Consider the following 19653-nt stretch of genomic DNA (forward strand, 5'->3'; position numbering starts at 1 on the left):
TTCTGCTCACTAGCTAGCTGCTGCAGTTTAGGTTATAAACCTCGGTGTAAACCCCTTCAGTTTTAGTCATAATAAATATCTTATCATCAAAGCTCAGCTAAACCTTTTCACTAATTTGCTAACTCTCACTGGTCTCTGCTTAAATGACTTAAAATCAATCTGCTGAGATGCTAGTGTCCAGATTATCTCCATAATGTTTGATTGTTTGGTTGTTTCTTTTTGTTGTTTTAAAGAAAAATATTTCAACCTAGAAGGGCCTTTAAGGAGTACAGTGATGGCTGAGATAGCATCTGTATTATCAACAGCTAGGAATAAAAAGGTGAAGAATGGCCTATAGGCTTGCTTAATAGGCGTAGGAACTGCATGTATGAGAAACTGATCTGGATGTTGGTTTTTATTTATAGGAGGGAGCAGCTTCGATCAAAGAGTAATGTTCAGGAAGGGTGCTTATTGCTCACCAGGTTATAGGCTTGCTTTGCATCTCTGCACATATTTTCCTCAGTAAAAATATACTGATATTAATAGCAATGTGTAATCACTGGGATTACACAAACACAAAAACAAGATAATCAGTCAGTCTTAGATACTGGACCTGTTTGACCTTAACTGTATTCTGTCTGCAGTATTGCAACTCTTACATTAATGTTCTTGAGTTCATTTTTTGGATCTAGAGATTGTGCTGCACAGCATCATTTATCTAGGGAGATAGGATTCATACTATTGTTGATAGTAGAATTCCTTATTTTTTAAGTTCCTTATTTTTTAGTAGAATTCCTTATTATTCCTCATTTTTTTATTAATGAGAACAACAAAGACTTTGCTGATTTGTCGCTAGTTGGTAACTTGATTCTTTAAAGTATTCCACCCCTCTTTTAGACCCTTTCTTTCCTAACAATGACCTCCAGTAGGATTCATTAATAAGAAGCAGGGCATTTACAAGAAGGACAACTTACAGTAATATTAGCATGACATTTTTATATGGGGTTATCCAGCCGAGGAGGGCACACAACCATTGGGTGACTCATGTTGCCCAAGAAGGAGCTTGGAGGATTTGTGGAAAGCACAGCTGTGCTCACACTGTGGGACCTTTGGCTGCTTTCAAGTCTGAAAAGCTGAAGTTATACCTCAGTGTAGCGGCATCAGCAGCTTCATCAGGTTTATGTGACTCTTATTTCTCCCTGTTCAGCTTTGCCCCTACATTTTGTGGTATCTATTTGTTGCCACTGTACTTACATCGCACTGTGTCTGCGCTGTCTTAAATTTCCTGTTCCTCTGAGCTAAGGGCCCCCATACAACCCACAGCACAGGTAACTGTAAAGAACTCTTCCTCAGTGTTTAGCAAGGGACTCTAAAACAATAAGTAGTATATCCTGAACAACACCTTATTACAACGTGATCAGTTTCCTTCTTGAACTTTATTTGCTCTATGATTTTCACCATCACCAAATGTTAGCATTCCCTATGGAGTAAATAAGTGTGTTCAAGACGCATGCTTTTTGGTCCACTGGAACATTCTCATAAGGTAGGATGAATCCAAACACGTGGATTTTTTTGTTTTTGTTTTTTTCCTGTTTTCTTGTTTCAGATATCATGAGTAATTGTTTCTTAAAGCTCAAGCTCTATGAAGTTGTACTGAGAAAGCTTCAGGTGTAAAAGTGGCAAGATGTTAGTCCCCATGTTTTTGGGAAAAATGATAATGTGACAATAAAGTGCATCAGCAGTGGAAAGTAAAAGATAAAAAAACCTTTCTTAAGCCAAGCGTGCAATTCTCAGGGTACCAGACGGTGTGGTGGAGTTGGTGAGGTCTGTGTTCGTACAAACCATGTGGTCTGAAGCTCATTATCATTGTTCACAGGAAACATGTTACAGTCCTGAAAATGTTCCCTGGTAAGCATTCTGCTCCTCCCGTTTTTTCATAGCATTTGAGCAATAATGATCAGTTACTTTTGACAAGGTTAATGTTACACCACATTTAGGGCATATATTTTACTGATGAAGAGCGTTTTTCAACCATATAATGTGATTAACAAACTTGATTAAAAAAATTATGACAACTTCAGGAAAATCTAAAATGTAGTCCTTTTTCTTCATAAACAATGCAACTTCTAAAATAACACTGTCAAAATAGTATGATATATACTATTATACTCTACTATTGTACTATATTATTGCATATATACTGCTAAAAATACTGATATGTTTTATATCATGATAAGAAGTCATACAAGGTCAAAACTTTTATTTATTAAAAAGTGTCCTGCTGAAATAAGCTGCTGTTAATTTCACTTGACTTTCAAATAGGAATCTAGTATAGTATTTTGTTGTTTTGTTTTAATTCTAACAAGTTTTTTCAAACAAATAGCAATTCCCTGGAGAATTTATAAGTTGAGACCATTCAGTTGATTGGCAGTGCTGAAGTCTGTTAAAGTACTGAAAAATGTTCAAATAATATTTTTTCTGTTTTTAACCTTCATGCTGATACCGAGGAGGCACTTAAACACTTCAGGTCCGACTTAATGTTAAGGTTTGTGGCTGAAGATTGTAGAAGTTTCTTATTTCTTTTCTATTTTTTATTAGTACTTCAAGCTATATCAGTTCACTGTTTCGATGGAACTGGCAAACTTTCAGTGAATGTCTTCGCAATGTTGGCTTGATTCACTGACAATAAAAGACTGAGTGCAATTTCTCTGTGAACATCTAGGTTTCTGTGTAGTGGAGGGATTTGCAGTTTATAGCATGGATATGCTTTTTTACTGCGCCTCTGAAAATCCACCCACATTTGGCAAAGCTGTAAACATTTGAAAAATTGTATTTCACACATTCTTGGTAAAGTCTTGTTAGATTTTCTTAGCTGGTGCATTTCCAAAAGATTACATATGCCTTGGATGTCCGCCTCCCTCAGGTAGATCAAACTTCCTTTGAAATCACTGCTCTGAATTGGGCAAGTCAAACCAGTCCAACTATGAGAACAGAAATCAATGAATTTGCCTTTCTTGTCTATTGGTGAGCATCCTGCTGAGATCAATTAGAACATCAGGATAGATTAAACATTAAAAATTAAACCTCAGATGGGATACAGATTGTGCACACGAATGAGAATGTTCTGTGGTTATGAAGTGGTGAGACGGAGATTCTGTTTGCTTGTGCTTGTGTGGATGGCCAGCTGTGCATGGGAGCAGGACTGAGTTTAGATGAGCATCATAGAAAGGAGTTTCAGCTGGGGAAAAAAAGACCTAAAAAAACTCCCACAGCAACCCAAAAACAAAAACCAGAAATACTACATGTCTGCTTTAGGTACAATTCTATTTGGACTTTGTTGCTTGGTGCTTTCAATGTCTGTCAGTATCTCCTGTAAAATAAAAAATACTTTCACGTGATTTTTAGCATTCCTTTCCTAGGTAGCCAAAAAAGACAGTTATCTTTTTTTTTTTTTTTTTTCTTTCCTCTCTCTAAAATTGTTTTTAAGAAGAACAAATTGTTTTTGTGCTATTCCACGTTTTCCCCCTTCCCCAGATCCATAAGTTTCTCACCCCCCCGTCCCCTCCTCACCCGAAGTAGTGATGGAGCTGGGCCAAACTGGGCCCATAACTGTTGACAACAGTAAAGTGCAGGCACTTAACAAATAGCTCCTTAGTTGCTAGACTGCTAGCTTAGGAAAGAAAGCAACGTTGAGACTTTTGGAAATATGTGTTTCCCATTATGCATCTATGTCATTGTTCCTTTGGCCCATGCTCAGTTTAGTAGGTCACTGGCTGTAGATGGAATCTCTTAACACAAAAATTATCTTCCTTTTTTTTGCTGTTCAGAATATATAATATGGCATATACTCTTTGCACAAGGTTCATAGTCTGAAGCAAGAATGTCTATTTTTGACACAATGTCTTCTGAACATCAATTGAACAATACCTTTTTAGAATGCAGAATAACCAAAGTATCGTGATACCCAATTTCTTCACTAAGCATCGACTTAACTATTGGCAGAAAATTCCTAAAGATAGATACGATGATGCTGAAATGCTCTAGTGAAAACTTTTTTTGTTTCCCCCTTTTCTAATAAAATTCCTTTGTTTTGAAGTAAAGGCAAAAGATGGAGACATAATTTCCTGAACTTTGGTGCAGATATTTGATTTATTTTACTTGATTTATTTGGATAAAGCCAAGATAAAGGCTTAAAACTATATAGCTTCGTACAGCTGTTTATTTTTCTGATTACAGAATAATTATGGTATCGCTAAGGTTGGAAGAGACCTCCAAGATCATGTAGTTCAACAGTTCACCTACCGTCAATATTTCCCCACTAAACAGTGTCCCTTAGTATGACATCTAAATATTTCTTGAACATAATTACAAAGTGTTCTTTATTTTTCTTAAGAAATGTGGTTACTTATACAACTGGATTTTTCTGAGATGAATTAGCTGTAAAATCAGAAAATGCCCTACAGAAGAGAGATTTGGGCTAGAGCAACTAGGCTTTGCCTTGTTTGCTTCTGGAAGCAGAGCACGGGAATTTGACTTCGTGCTTTGAAAGGGGTAGTTTATACCCAATCCAGATTTCATTGAATTAAGTGGAAAGTGTCACTATACTTTTAATAGTAAAAGAGTTGGACCCTTTATTAGTCTCTTTAATACAGTTCTGTCTCAAGTGTTTGCATTCTGCTGCCTTTTATGTTTGAATATGACTGCCTTGCTGCAAATGATCCGGTTATTGTCATTTCAGCAGCAGCAGGCAATTTCTTGAACAGATTACAATTATGAGGAGTGGTGTGTAGAGGGGAAGGAAAGTTTACTGCCCACTTGTATTTTTTTCAAGGGTGGAGAGCTAGAAACACAGAACTTCAAAGAGGAGCTGCATTTCTTACTTCTAATGCATAGTACTGTGTTCCAGGAAAGATGAGAGAGGGAAATGTATGTGGGTATGGAAAACATGACGTGGAATCACTGTTTCACTTGCACTTGATGGAGCAGAGCTGCTTCAGCAGGTCGCAAGAAGGTAGTTATGAAACTTTCATGTTGAATATTGTGTGGAGGAGGTGGATAACAACTCTTCTGTTCTCTAAGTAGGTAAATGTAGTGTTCTCTCTTTTATTTTACTTCAAATAATGCATCTGAATGCCTTAGCACAAAGACAGTAGCTCCAAAACTGGAGACAATAAAGTGGTGCTAGTGCTTAGCTGTGGCAGGCTATGGTGGTCTGAATTCTGGGTTTGGTTAGTTTTGACTGTGAAATCTCATACCACAGCTAATAAGTTGTCTGTAAACCATTGTTTTCCTTTTTGTTCTGTCTGTCCCCTCACCCCTTCCAGCAGAAAAGAAAGAACATTGGTAGAGTATGCCATCCCTGCGTGCTGTGATCTGCCCACGCCCTTGGAAATTGTCTCAGCAGTGGCCATTTTGCTTACCTAGAAGTGCTGCCATTACTTCCAGACTTGGTTTCTTTCTAAACTGTAGCACCCAAGTGAATTTATCATCAAACCCAAAGTGCTGGAAGTGGATCCCATAAGGGAAAACCTTTTTCTCCTTTCCCCAGCCTCTACTGGGTGACGCCATAGCTTGCTTACTTCAATGTTGTTTTATGTTAACAAATGTAACTGCATACATGAAACTGAAGAAAAACCTGCCTTTGTCTTACAATTTTTCCCAGTGCCTGTGACTTAATAGCAGGGGTTTTTGTTTGTTTGCTTTTTACTGTGACCAGATCTATTGCTACTTTTCTGCTTTTAGCCAGAATTGTTGTTGGAGCTCAGTCAGCTCTCTCCAGGATCTCTGTGGCACATGAATATCTTGTTTGATTCTGCAAAGAGCTTGGTGCTTAAGCACTGAAGAATAAGAATCACAGACTGTAAAATTGCTAATTTAGTATCAGTCCAAACCAGCAGAGGATCTGCCAGGGTTTTGGGCGCTACTGGAGACAGCTGTTGATTTTTTTTCCATTTATTTATTTATATTTTTTGGGCACAGCATTTAGCGATGCATTTATTGGCAGGGTGAAAGAAAGCATTTCCTGGCGCCACCACCACGTTTTGCTTCTCCAGTATTCATGATAGTTTGCACAGGCTTGAATAGTTACATATATATATTTACGAATTAGTCGCTTGAGGGTTGTGTTACTCCAAATTTTACATCAGAGATGTGTAATTTCTGATTTCATTTGCGCTCTCTAACAATGTGCATTAATTATAAACCTTGCAGGTTTTTTTTACGGTGTAATGCCAATGAACCTCCTTATCACTACGCCAGCTAGTCTAATGTTTCATTTCAGATCTGTTTATTATTTCAAGCCAAAATCTGCTATGTTAGCTTCCAGGTAATCACCAACTAGAGACTAGCCTGGACTTACCCCTTTGTATGAGTTTCTAGAGTTTCTAAAGTAAAGAACTGACATTTGCATTCATTGTCTTCCCAGCAGCGTGTAGTGTAAGAGGGAATAGAATAGTTTAGAATTAGTCTTTCATTAACTGCAAAATATGAAAACTCCCATAGGAGACAAAACAGAATTAGTAGTCTCATATCACCCAAATCACAGCAAACAACGTTATTGATAAGAGAACATTTGGTAAATGATACAGACATAAGGTAATGAAAAAAAAAAAAAAGATGTGAATGTATGCACACAATACACCCTTGTTTATTCTTACTTTTTATTTCCTTTTATTTTTACTCTGAAGTGTACTAATAACCAGATTGTCAGTATAAGCACAAGGCTCTTCCAGGTAAGAGATTTTTCCTCTGGTGCTTCTTCGCTTTTTCATTTCAATGGCTGAAGACTTGTTTTATTCCAGCCCCGAGTGGAGTTGAAGGAACACTGATTATTTTTTTTTTTTTTGCTTGTTTATTTTTCACTATAACTCAACCAAGGTTCATTAGAACACCCTTGTACTTCTGTGACAAAACGAGGTGCCTAAGAAACCAGGTGGAGATAACCACACTATCTTTTTTTCATTATTTTGTTAGCTTCATCTGTCCAAATTGGCAAGTTTTGTGGTAATATATGCCAAATGTTCAGGATTGCTTGTTTTGCTCAGCAGCGATGCTGCATGGATTTAGAACAGTTTGGTTGGTCACCTTCAGCTCACTTCATTTGATTGCCTTTTCTGACCCAGTCCTTTGTCTTGCTTAATTGCTTTATTTTACATTACATGCAGCCAAAAAAGAAATCTCATTTTTCTTTCAATTAAAAATAACCCTTTTCCACCACAGAAATATTTCATTTCCAACTCTATTCCATGCAATGTAAAAATTTTCACTCTTTTAAATGTTGTTTTCCTTAGGGACTAGATTTCAAAACAACACAAGAAAAGTTTTCCTTTCTGTCATATTGCTTGATTTACAGTAGTCTGAAGTCAAAAAGATGCATAAACAGATTAAATTAGCCGGCATATTTCAAGTTAAGAACACGGACATGTTCATTATATAAATTTTTTTGGAGATGGTATCCAGAAGCTCCATGTAAAGTGAGCAATTAGAATTCTTGCTTGGAAAAAAAAAAAAAAGTACTTAAAATCTTCTTCTCTTGGAAATATGATCAGAAGAGCTATCCTTAAGGAACATGGCAAATTAAATAGTTTCACAGTAATATATATACACACACAGATGTATATATAAATTCATTCTTGAGTGCTCAAAAATATTAATTACATTTTTTAGCTCATTTAAATTTTGATGATGTTTTTCATTTAAAAGAAAATATTTGTGTACGTGAAAAATATAAGTTGGTGAACAGGTGCTTTGTAATGCAGATTAAAGTTCTGATATCTGTTACAGAGTCTAGATGAGCTCATGACTGTAAAGACACTTGTATTAGATGTGTAGACATTCCTGTAATCACTTTGCATTATTACATCAGTGCTAATTTTTTTCTTCTCATATTAAACACTTACTTGCCTTTAGAATTCTACATGAGAGAGTGTTCAATAGCATATTCTTTCATATTCATTGAATGCTGAGAATAAATCATATCATAGAATCATAGAATGGATTGAGTTGAAAGGGACCTTTAAAATCATCTAGATCCAACCTCCCTGCTGTAGGTAGGAACACCTTAAATCTTTCCATAATCGGGGCCTAAACCAGTAATTTGTCAAATAGATGGGTAGCATATGAAGTTCATGAAGGACATTTCCATTGTTTATACTACCAGCATCCATCTCTTTTGGTGCTAGTGGTGGGAGAGGAAACTACAAGGAAAATCTAAAGATTTTGAATGTATCTACTTTACATTTATTGAATTTTATGTCTATCCTTCCTTCAAATCTAATTTGCTTAGTGATATGCTCAAGCAGCTTGGTGAAAAGGCTGCCCAGAGAAGTTGTGGACTCCCCATCTGTGGTGGCATTCAAGGCCAGAGATTGAATGGGGCATTGGGCAGCCTGATCAGGTGAGTGGCAACCCTATCCATGGCAGGGGCATTGGAAATGGATGGGCTTTAAGGTCCTTTCCAACCCAAGCTGTTCAGTGATTCTGTGAACTGAAATTTTCTCTTTTCCGTACCGGTTTTTTATTTTATCCATTACTTGGGGTGATATTTAAAAAATAAAAAAATAATAATAAAAAAAAAAAGTGATGGGGGCAGTATTTATGGGATAACTGACATAGCATTTTGAATAGTCTAAGAATACAGGATAAGCAAATTCAGATGTTCACGACTTTTTTGTTTAATTTAGACCTTCATTTGATTTCAAAATATACACAGGTATATGCGATGTGCTCTACTGGGCAGATACTTTCCTAAATTCCTTTTCAAATAGATTAAATCAAAGGAAGGAACTCTAGTGATGGATAACTCGGTAACGTGCCTCTTTCTTGATTATTTTTTACTATGAATCTTAAATATGTTCAAAGGCATCTTTCCATCACTGCACCAGATGGGAGTAGCTTCGTCACTTAACAGAATCCAAATTGACTTGAGCATATCTTTGTCTTATTTATTTTAAAGCGTTTCATTTAATGTCTCAAAATGTTTTCATTTTTACCCCACTTAGTGGGTTGTTTCCAAAGTTTTCATGCAATAACCTTTCCTCTCCCCACCTCTGCCAGAATGAACGATCATATTTTATTCCTTATTCTCTCAAGGGGGCAACTTTTGCCAGACTTATGTTTGCTTTGTCTGCCTGCCAAACTCCAGCAAATGTCTTATTGTGTAAAGGATGATGCAGCCAGTCTCCACATGATTTCAGAAGGTTCTTATGTGTTGGGTTTTTTGGTTTGTTTTGTTTCTTAAATTGTAGGTTTTTCTTCAATCTGTATGACACAGCAGATAAAATGATCTTCAACTAAAGAATGAGTGCAATTATCTTCTTGCAGAATTATAAAGGTTGAAATTATCTTGAAAGCCTTCAGAAAATAAGAGCACAGCATGGCTAAATCTTCAGCTCCTTCATGAAACAAATATCAGCTGTCCAAGAATTTGTTGTTTAAACATGGCATTTACAACTAGTACAATCCAGCAGCTCTTCGCTGTGTTTACATGACCCTTTAAGGGCAAAACTTATGTTCACTCATATTCTTCTATGATCAATGTGATCCTGGAACTTGCCATGAAAATTTGATTTCAGTAGTTTGGTGGTTCGTTTGTATGAAACTCCTCGGGAATCTGGCTTTGTTTTTCCACTGTGGATAACACTCATCTAATTCTGTCTGGGAAAATACAATCATAGGCAGGGGTGATTTTTTTTTTTTTTTTTTTTTTTTTTATGAACTATTTATCTATTCAATTCCTCAAAATATGAACGATGTGGATGTTTAGGCTGCCATCTAAATATTACAACGTGACTGGAATTTGATTCCTGTAACTGTGACCTCAGCCAAAACAAACAGTTGCAAAAAATGTTAGAAATATTTTTGTTTTGCTTTTATGTTTTTTTGTTTTTTTGTTTTTTTTTTTTTTAATAGAAATGCAAACCCTTATGTTCCATGTTGTTATGTACTAATTGCTGGAATACGAGTAGAGGAGTGATTTTTACATCATATTTTAATTGTTCTGTTGCAAATTCTTCTAAACATGCAATGTTGCTGTTTGTAAGATGCTGTGGTAAATGCAAATAGTTGTGGTGATGGAAGCATGGGATGTGATAGGATACGTTATCAATTCTTGGGGGGGAGGGATGTCAGGGGAATCTTACCAATGCTTGGAAGGAGGATTCAGAGGATGGTGCCAGGCTCTTTTCAGTGCTCCAGTCCTGGAGGCATTCAAGGCCAGGCTGGATGAGTCCCTGGCCAACTTGATGTAGTGGTAGATGTGCCTGTCCTGAGTAGGGAGTTAGAGCTAGATGTTTCTTGAAGTCCCTTATAACACAAGCCATTCTATAATTCTCTAGTGCATTAAAATCTGTGACAAAAGTATTTGTTTTCCTCTGGCAGAAGTATTTGGGAAGGACCTTAGGGAAATGTCATGTCCAGTGCTGTGCCCATTAGCCCATTAACATGTAATATGCTCTATTTTCCATAATTAAGGTATTCCAAATTAGTCCCTCCTTATAATATTCCCTTTCTTTTTTTACTTCACCTACTTTTTCAATAGCAAATTTCTACCATTGAAATTAATTCTAGGCAACAAACAAACATTTAGAACAGTGAGTAGTTGACATCAGTTTTTCTATTCTTGCCCCATAAATCTGATGTTACAATCCCTTCTAACTCTCAAAAATGTCCCAGGAGAAAGCAAAGAGACATAAAAGCATTTCATTTCAGTTCAGTTTTGTAGCATCATGATAGTGAAGTCAAAAGAGAGAATTGGCATTTGCAGAGTGACTGTGGATGTAGTGCCTTCAGATCACCTCTATTTTGGTTCTTTCTGATTTGAGCACTCTGGTTTGAGCAAAAACTACTAGGAGAGGAAAAAATTTCTACATGGCCTTACAATGTCTGGGTTTGTGAATCTTTAGTGTTTTGATGCCTTGAAACTTGTGTGGATGTTTACAGCCATGAAATGAGACCAGATCACTGTGGTATCATTTTACCCTCCCTCCAAAAAGGTATAAATCATCCATTGGACAGTAAGCAGTGGAACATTTGACTTGCTCTGCTTCTGTAGAGAGAAATGATCATGTGCTAGTTTGGGGAAATGAGAATTAGAAATGGATAGTTAGTGAAGGTAAAGTATGTGACTTGAAGTCTGTATATGGTGCACTTCAAAGAGTGAATTCAAAGCCCCTGTACTTCTTTTTTTTTTTTTTTTTTTTAATAAATTAAGGAAGTAAATATATAAAATAGCATAAAAGGGACGTGCATCACAAATAGGCAAAGCATGGCAATTGCCTTTGAAAGAGTCAATGAGATTTGTTTCTTTCTCTACAGAATATAAGTAGCTTGAATGAGAGTATTTTGGCTAAGTACCCTGTCTTGTGCTTTGGTATTAACTCTGCGATAGACTTTCTGAGCTTCCAACTTCAAAAAGCAACAAAAAAACCCCAAAGTTTATTATCATTGTCTCTGAGACTTCTTTCCTAAAGACTTAAATTTTGGAATATAAAGCTCAGTTTTGATTGCATATAAGTAGTAGTATGTAGAAACTGCCTTGTGGAACTGTAATGCTCAGCTCGAAGTATTCCTCAACTACTTGCACCAGAGACAAAATCAAAAAGAATCTGCAATTTCTCTGCCATAAATTGAAGCCAGCATTTTGATGCCATGTAAGATAACACTACAGTAGAAATGGCGATGATGCCTTCTGTTACCACTAGCTGACTTTTTAGACTGGATAGAAGAAATTGAGGAAGATGAATGATGGGGGAGGGAAAGATAAATCATATACCTGCATGCAATAGCTTGTCTCAGAGATGCTTTAGAGTCATCGAGGAGAAGACAAGCGATCAAGTTTGAAGTTGAAAAATACATCTTTGCTGCCATTTTCTTCATGAGGTAGGTGATTGGAAGCTGGAGGGGGTTTTTGCTACTCTCAGTTACCAAAGAGTAGATTAAAAAAGCAGTGCATCAGATAAAGCCCTGATTCTTCAGGGCTCTTCTGGGCTTTACTGTGTGCTGATTGCCCATGGCAGTGTTTGCTCAAATCCAATGAGCTGTTTGAACAAAATGTAAAGTGCTAGCAACATTAGAGCAGGAGACTGAATGTTATCTATCCCTTCCTAAGGCACACTGCAGAGTAAAGGAACTCTGTGGATTTAGAGAAATCTTTCGACAGATGATGAGCAAGATTAGTTTAAAGAGAACCTTTGAATGGGACAAGGATTTCTGTGACCTGTCAGAGGAGTAAAAAGAACTCATCTGCAATTTCATTTGACTGCATGATGCACAACAGAGATGCTACAAATTGTGTTATTTAGCAAATACTATAGTTTGGTGCAAAGATGATAATGAAGGCTATTTTTAAGTGTATCTCGTGGGCCTACTGTGCAAAATTTATGATTGGATAGTACTTTGTAGTGAATGAAGTTTATACTTACCCTATAAGAGACTGTAAAATATTCTTGCAGAGTTTTGGTCTGGAAGAAGAAATATTTTAGCAGTAAGGAAAGGGAAAGTGTGCTTCACATATCCTCTTTTGCTATTTTTATCCTGGCTGGGATAAGCTTTGCCAGGATGCAGAGATTAAAACTGAGCTGCAGAATAAATTTTGACTGCACAAGCAAGTGAATCATTACCTGAGGTTTGAATTTAAATAAAAAAATTGAACGTGAACTCAACTCACTTCCAGACTTGTAAACAGATGACACCACAGTCATACAGATAGGTTTCAGGACACAAAAAGAACAGTCAGAAGTCACTGGACTCCGTATGTTTAAGGTGGGCTTTTGCAGATGTGCCATACAGACAGCCTTATTTTGACATATATACATGGCCACACACACACACGCACTAATACACTTCATGGATGCAGTTCTTAGTTTAAAGATGTCCTACTTGATGTTGCAATTGCAGGGAGAATTCAGAGCAATTAAACACGTAGGAGGGGGACGAGGTAGAAAAACTCACAAGCAAAACCAACTATAGTAATGAATACATTTTGGAGTAGTTTTGGAGTTCATTGCTTGGTTTTTCAAACTGATTCTTGAAAGGGTAACTTTTTTTCAAAAAGGAAAACAAATTAGTTTAGTTTAGTGGTTTGTTTGATTGTTTTTTTTGTTTTTTTTTTTTCCCCCTTGACTGGCTTACTACCTGATGTGTTGTGGAAGAGAATCACTGTGCCTTCTATCCATTGATGGTGAGCGTGACTATCATAATAACAACAAGAAAATGTCAGATTTCTAAGAAACTGTCTTTTCCTTTCATCCTTATCTGTAAAGGCTGGATTTATTACTTGGCCTATTTCTGTACTATTCTATAACTGGGTTGGAACAGTTGTCAGTGAAGGTTTAATAGACTTGCACGTCAGAAGAGCAGAAAGAAGAAGAGAGTGGTGAAAAAGGTTCTTAATACTTCATCAAAATTTTATTTCTTTGCTTTTAATAAAATCTATTTAGGGAAACATAGGACTCCTGGTTTATTTTTGAATTCTGTAGTGTATGAGGAAAAAAAGCTCACACTTGCATAGCTCTAAACCAGACAATTGCTCCTTAGTCATTTTCCCTCCTTTAGATAACATCTTCCTGAATGAATAACAAATGGCATCAAACTCCTGCCATCTATCAGTCTGTAGAACTCTGTCCTCTGTGCCTTTCTAGATACAGGATGGACTTCTGGCTTTTCCAAAAGTTTACTATATGTTATGATCCAAACTGCTGCTCTTTGGCATTTTGTTGGATTTGCAAGGAGCTTTCCACTGGTTCAGCCCTTTTGAATGCACCAGGGTGTTGGTAGAGGATACCCTCCAAAACCCCATAGAGCAGGGATGAGCATTTTGCAGGAGCTGGGCATTAATGCTCAGGGTTTTTCTCCTTCCAGCAGTGTTCCTACTTAACTTACGATGGTAACTGTGCTGCTGAGCTGTTCTCTTTTAATGAGGTAAGACCTAGCAATATATAAACCTGAGTTATTTTGAAGAACTTTGCATATATAAATGTAGAAATAGTATTTGTTTTTAAGGAAAATTCTCAAGCACTTTATTCTGAATGAGAGATTACTTTGTACTCAGCATACCAACAGGAAATAATGAAGAATGAGTCTGTTCTGTGGGCAATAACTGTACATAGTTAAGATATCAGTTAACAATGTGTATTTCCCACACTAAGAAAAGTGTAAATTAAGAAGTTAGTGCTTTTATTTCTATTTTTCACTTATGCTGATTCTTTCATGAGTCAGTAGTGTAGTTCATTATTTCACTGCTTGGTACTTCAGGAAGTGACTTTCATTCAAAGAGTTTACTTTCATAGAGATTGTGGTAATTAATGGTATAAAACAGTCCAGACTGCTTTCCAAAATGAAAATCTGCATGTGAGCTTCGTAGTCGATTGAATGTGTCAGTACTGAAACGTTACCATTTATTCCACAATTTGTTATTGCCATTTCCAGGGACGTTAGTTCGGCTGATGTTGTTCTCTTTAGGTATAAGCCAAGGTAGGCTGGAAGAACAGAACTGCTTTCAGTAGGAATGTGTCTGTTTCATGTGTAAGTGGTTGGTAATGAAATATTCATTCTTAATCTCATTAGAATTGTCACATGCTTCTGGAGAGGAGACTGCCAGGAGTGCCCAAGTGTTTGGATCTTCCTCAGTGTTGGTCCATTTTTCTTGTACGCATTTAGTTGACTCCAGATTCCCTTTGCTTACTGCATTCATATGTACTGTTAGGTTACGATCCTGTGGTCCAGACCAGACTTGGCTCTCACTGGCTTGATGGGAAATCAATCCCAGCTGAGAGTTTTGGGATGTAATGAGCTGAATGTGCGATGTTTTAGGGAAGCAGCAGCAGTATTATCTGCTTTCATATCAGAAATACTTGTAAAAGCATTAACATTTCCAGTCTCTATGTTAAGCAATATCAGCTCTTCAAGTTTTGGCTCCAGTTTTACTTCCTTCATGCTTGCATAGAAATCCCTATGAATGGGGGAGGAGTAAGGCTCTGTGAAAACTGTCTGTGAACTTTTATAGGTTTTGCTTCACGTTTCCCAAATCCTTCACGTAAATATCACTTCTTTTTCCTTTATTGTTTTCTTGGTAGGAACCAGGGAAGTTTATCTTGCATGCAAAGGAGTTTACATGGCTTACAGAAGCAAATGGAAGCAGACTGTTGTGAACACTTGTCCTAAATGCTCAGGAGTTAGCATGCCTTGCACTGGGAGGCTATGCAGTTGGTGGTTTATATGGTGAAAATGGAAGACACAAGGTAGTCAAAATGTGTAATGCTTTTGAGTACAAAGAATAAGCTTAGTCACAGCTGAGACATCTCATGTCTTGATCTGAAAATTTAGGAGAGGCTTGTATGCAAGCAGAAAGTTCAAATCCTGGCTTTTTCCTTTCTACAAGCATGCAGAAATGCAAGAGGTGAATGAAAGGCTGTTGAATTCAATGAGAATTGCTGGGAATGGTCAAATCCATTTCTTCACCAATGACAGATACATCTTCTGATGTGTTTGCCAGAAATCCAGCAAAAAAACAAACAAACAAACAAAAAAAAGTTTAAGGTACTTTAGAGTTATTATTTTTTAATATTTGTCACTGAATATGCCAGAAGCTTCTGTTGAAATCATATAGGAGTGAGAAATACCATTATAGTGACATCAGTACTGAAGAATAACATAAAAATGATATTCTTATATTTAAAATAATGAGAAGGTTGCCTGGGAACCTGCAAATTCTTCTCATTCCTCTCTTATCTCAAGGCAGGGTCAACTATATGTGCTTCTGGCAGATGTTTATCTGATTCTTTCTTAAAGATTTTCAGTAATGGAAATTCCATAGTCTTTGTCGTCATTCTGGTGCCTCTCTTACAGCGGAAGTGTTTTTTCCTACTCTCTCTCCTGAATCTACATTACTGCAGCTCAAGGTCATTGCGTAGACGAGAAGAAAAGATTCTTTTACCTGTAGCAGCAACTTCCATATATTTAAATAAAACTTATCTAAATAAGATCCACCCAGTTCTTCTGTTGCTTAAACACCATTAATTCCTCTTTCGAATGTTTAACCAAGGATTGCACTAAATCTAAAACTGTAGTGTAAGGGGTATATCTATGCTTACAGTGAAAGTGGAGTGCTTTAATTGTAGCTCTTAATTACAGATCCTTTTTCTAGTCGGTAGCTGTGATGCCACCAGAGCTTGTGATGCCAGAATGGGAAGAATACAAAGCATGTGGAATATTAAGAGATCATTATCATACAAAGATAATAAGCGTATTATTTTAATAATATGGCACTTCTACACTACTCCCAAGAATGTATCCAGTTCTTGTTTTAAATTCTATGTGAGTTAATACGTAAGATGAGTTTTTATTAGTTTGGGAAATTATGTTATAAAAAGAGTGTCAGAGATGGGAGATTATTTTTTGTTTACATGAGATAACATAAGGAACTTGTTTGTTTGGAGTTAAAAAGTGTTCAAATTGAAGATTGCAGCAAGCAGATTACAATTAATTTTACAGTTCTTCAGTATTAGGTAAACCATTTCCAGCTTTTACTGATATTTTGTCTTAATTACTTTTTGAAATGCTTTTGTTCTGTAAGGCTGAAAATTTCATCCTCTCTTTAAGTTCAGAAGAATCTGCAGTTTGATTTCTGATGTCCTGAATTATATTGAAGGCATGGCATTTGCACTCATGTTTGCTTATTGATTTGTTTTGTTTTAATCTGGGTGTAAAAGTAGAACAATCCTAAGAACTTGTTGCTGAAGGGAGGGACTACAAATAGAGTGTAAGGTGGAGGCAGAAGGATTAGCTTGAAAGTCTAATTATATTAAAAAGAAAATTAAGTCGAGAAAAAGGAGGCTAAACTGTTCTAAATGGAGAATGTAAAAAAAAAAAAACAACACCAAGTGCTTGTGATCTGCCAGATGCAGGGCTAGGACTGGCCATAACTGCACAGTGCAGAGTGCCATGGCGTGCATTTGCAGTCCTGCTCTCCAGATACTTGGCAGATCACTGACAGCCAAGGCTATCTCTCCCCAATCCCCATTGAAATGCCAGTCAATTATAGACTATACATCAATCTAATTACATTTTAGATTCAGTGCAAATCACTCAGTATTAAAAGAAGTCTCTCTGCTTGTAAGATGGATTTCCGCTAATTTAGCTCTAGCAGCAGCATGTCTGCAAGCAACTTTGCTGTGAACTCCTGGCAGTGGGGACAGGGTGTTGGAGTGGGCAGAAGTATAAATTCAGAGATTCTCATCAGTGAGATCCAAAAACTTCCTTACACACAGGCTGTGTGCTCTCCTCATTCTCATTCACAAAAAATAAAAAAGAAAAGAAAAATGTTATATTTTTCTACTGCTTTTCTCCTGAAAGACAGGTCAATAGCGGACAGGAACCATCTTCTGTAACCTCTGGTCTGTGCAAGCTTTGTAAACCTGATGAGCTGCACTGCTGTGGTTTCCATTTGTCTGTCCTGTCTAATATTGTGGTATTTCAGTGGCTCTGACTATTCACAAATGTCTCTCTTTTCTCTGGGAATATCACATTCTGCACATGAGGACCTTACTATTCTTGCACCAACCAGAACATTCTTGAGGCAACCACTCATTAGTTTAGAGTAGGGATGAGCATTAACTTTGTTTGCATATCGGAAGTTGTGGCTTGTAGAGAGAGGAAGCTCATTGATCTGAGCTCCGTAAATGCCTGGTGTACGTGTTTTTGAGATGCAGAAAGCCAGCTGATCTCTGAGCTCAATAGGTCAGCAATCCATGTGGAGTGTAGGTCACGTACAGCATTCTTTCTTTTTAGATTAGTGGTGCTTTAAGCAAGGAACAGATATGCTTTCTCATAGTCAATTATGAATTGATGACTCCAGCAAATCAGGTCCGTTTAACCTTTTACATTTGCAGTCATTACCTTGGGATCGCTAGCAATTTCTGCTGTAATATATGTATGAATGTAGGAATCCAAATTACAATTTAGATCCTGATAAAATGAAAGTATTTGCTAATTTGATTATACACTTCTTCTCAGCAATATGGAATTATAGGTGGGATTCATGTAGTCAACCTGAAGACATCCCAGAATAATTACAAATCCCTGCAGAACATGAAAGGAGCTTGTAGCGATCAGCAAAATACATGATCATCACTCACAGTGGAGTCTGTAAAGTAATAGAAGGAGAAGGTTTTGAGTTACATGGTACATATATTTGTTTCTTTGGAAACAAGGACATTGCTAGCAGAAATCCTAGTTGTAGTTATTAAAATCATGCAATTTCAGTAACATAATTAAAAAACGAAGTTGCAGTTATTGAATTAATACTATTTCAGGAAAGTAATTAAAGCAGAAAACTTCTGTTTTGTTATACCAAACTATAGTTAGGAAGTATTATCCCAAGTACTTGCTGGTACTCAAATGAAACACATAGTGATAAATTCAGTAACTTTCAGAAGAATTCTGACATGATGATACATTAAAGGAACCATTAGAAGCCGTAAGCATGAATGCTGTAAACTACAAAATTCTGTTGTATTATCATGAATATAAAAATTGCTGGTGCCATCTACTGGAGAAAAAAACAGGGAGAACAGAGATAGAAGCTGAGCAGTGCCCATCAGTGTTAGAAAAGAGAAACTGAATAATTCCCATCCTTAGTACAGAACTAAAGATGATGGGAAGATCAGGTTGTTTCTGAGTGCTTACCAATGAAATGTCTGAAATAACTGAAAATATGTGGATCCTTTCTAGGCTTTTGTAATTCCTTATGATCTGTGTTTGCTAGGAAGAAGAGCAGGGCTGGATATGCGTAATTCAGTGGTTTTAAGAGTCATAGAATTGCTCAGGTTGGAAAAGACCGTCAGGATCATCAAGTCTAACCATAACTTAACCATACTACCCTAATGCTAACAACTCACCACTAAATCACGTTCACCATGATGGGCAATACATCCAAATGGTTTTAAACGCATCCAGGGATGGTGAATCAACCCTGGGCTCCCTGGGGAGCCTATTCCAGTGCTTAACAACCCCTTCTGTAAAGAAGTTCTTCCTGATATCTAACCTAAACTTACCATGGCGCAACTTGAGGCCATTTCCCCTCATCCTGTCACCAGTGAGAAGAGACCAATCCCACTCTCGCTGTAAGCACCTTTCAGATACTGGAAGAGAGCAATAAGGTCTCCTCTCAGCCTCCTTTTCCCCAAACTAAACAGCCCTGATTCCTTCAGTCTCTCCTCATAAGGCGCGTTCTCCAAGCCCTTCACAAGCCTTGTTACCATTTTCTGGACCTGCTCCAGCACCTCAGTGTCCTTTCTGTATTGAGGTGCCCAAATCTGAACACAGTATTCGAGGTGAAGCCTCACCAATGCCAAATACAGGGGCAGGATGACTTCCCTAGTCCTGCTCACCACTCCATTCCTGATACAAGCCAGGATGCCATTGTCCTTCTTGGCCACCTGGGCACACTGCTGGCTCATATTCAGCTGGCTGTCCATCAGTACAACAAGGCCCCTTTCCATCAGGCAGCTTTCCAGCCACTCCTCCCCAAGCCTGTAGGGTTGCCTGAGGCTCAACAACTTTATCCTCTTTTTCTTTAGCTTTTAAATCTTAACTGGATCAATTTCACAGCTTGAACAAGCAAGTTTTGTTCAATTAATGTTAGTGTTGAAGCCCCCATGCTCATTTTAGACTGGGGAA

At 37.2% G+C, this 19653-nt stretch overlaps 1 protein-coding gene across 7 annotated transcripts in view; it reads left to right on the plus strand.

Moving 5' to 3' along the window:
• MAGI2 (membrane associated guanylate kinase, WW and PDZ domain containing 2) overlaps window positions 1–19653 on the plus strand; it is a 719944-nt gene that overhangs the window by 79742 nt on the left and 620549 nt on the right. Inside the window, exon 1 of one of the 7 annotated variants that reach the window (XM_048953473.1) lies at window positions 13867–13896. The exons of the other annotated variants lie outside the window; for them this stretch is intronic. The gene's annotated coding sequence lies outside the window, so the exon portion shown is untranslated. Of the gene's footprint in view, window positions 1–13866; window positions 13897–19653 lie in introns of those variants that run through there. 7 annotated transcript variants of the gene reach the window in all.

Source organism: Lagopus muta, chromosome 1 (genome assembly GCF_023343835.1).
Source record: "Lagopus muta isolate bLagMut1 chromosome 1, bLagMut1 primary, whole genome shotgun sequence".
In the NCBI taxonomy this organism is placed as follows: Eukaryota; Metazoa; Chordata; class Aves; order Galliformes; family Phasianidae; genus Lagopus; species Lagopus muta.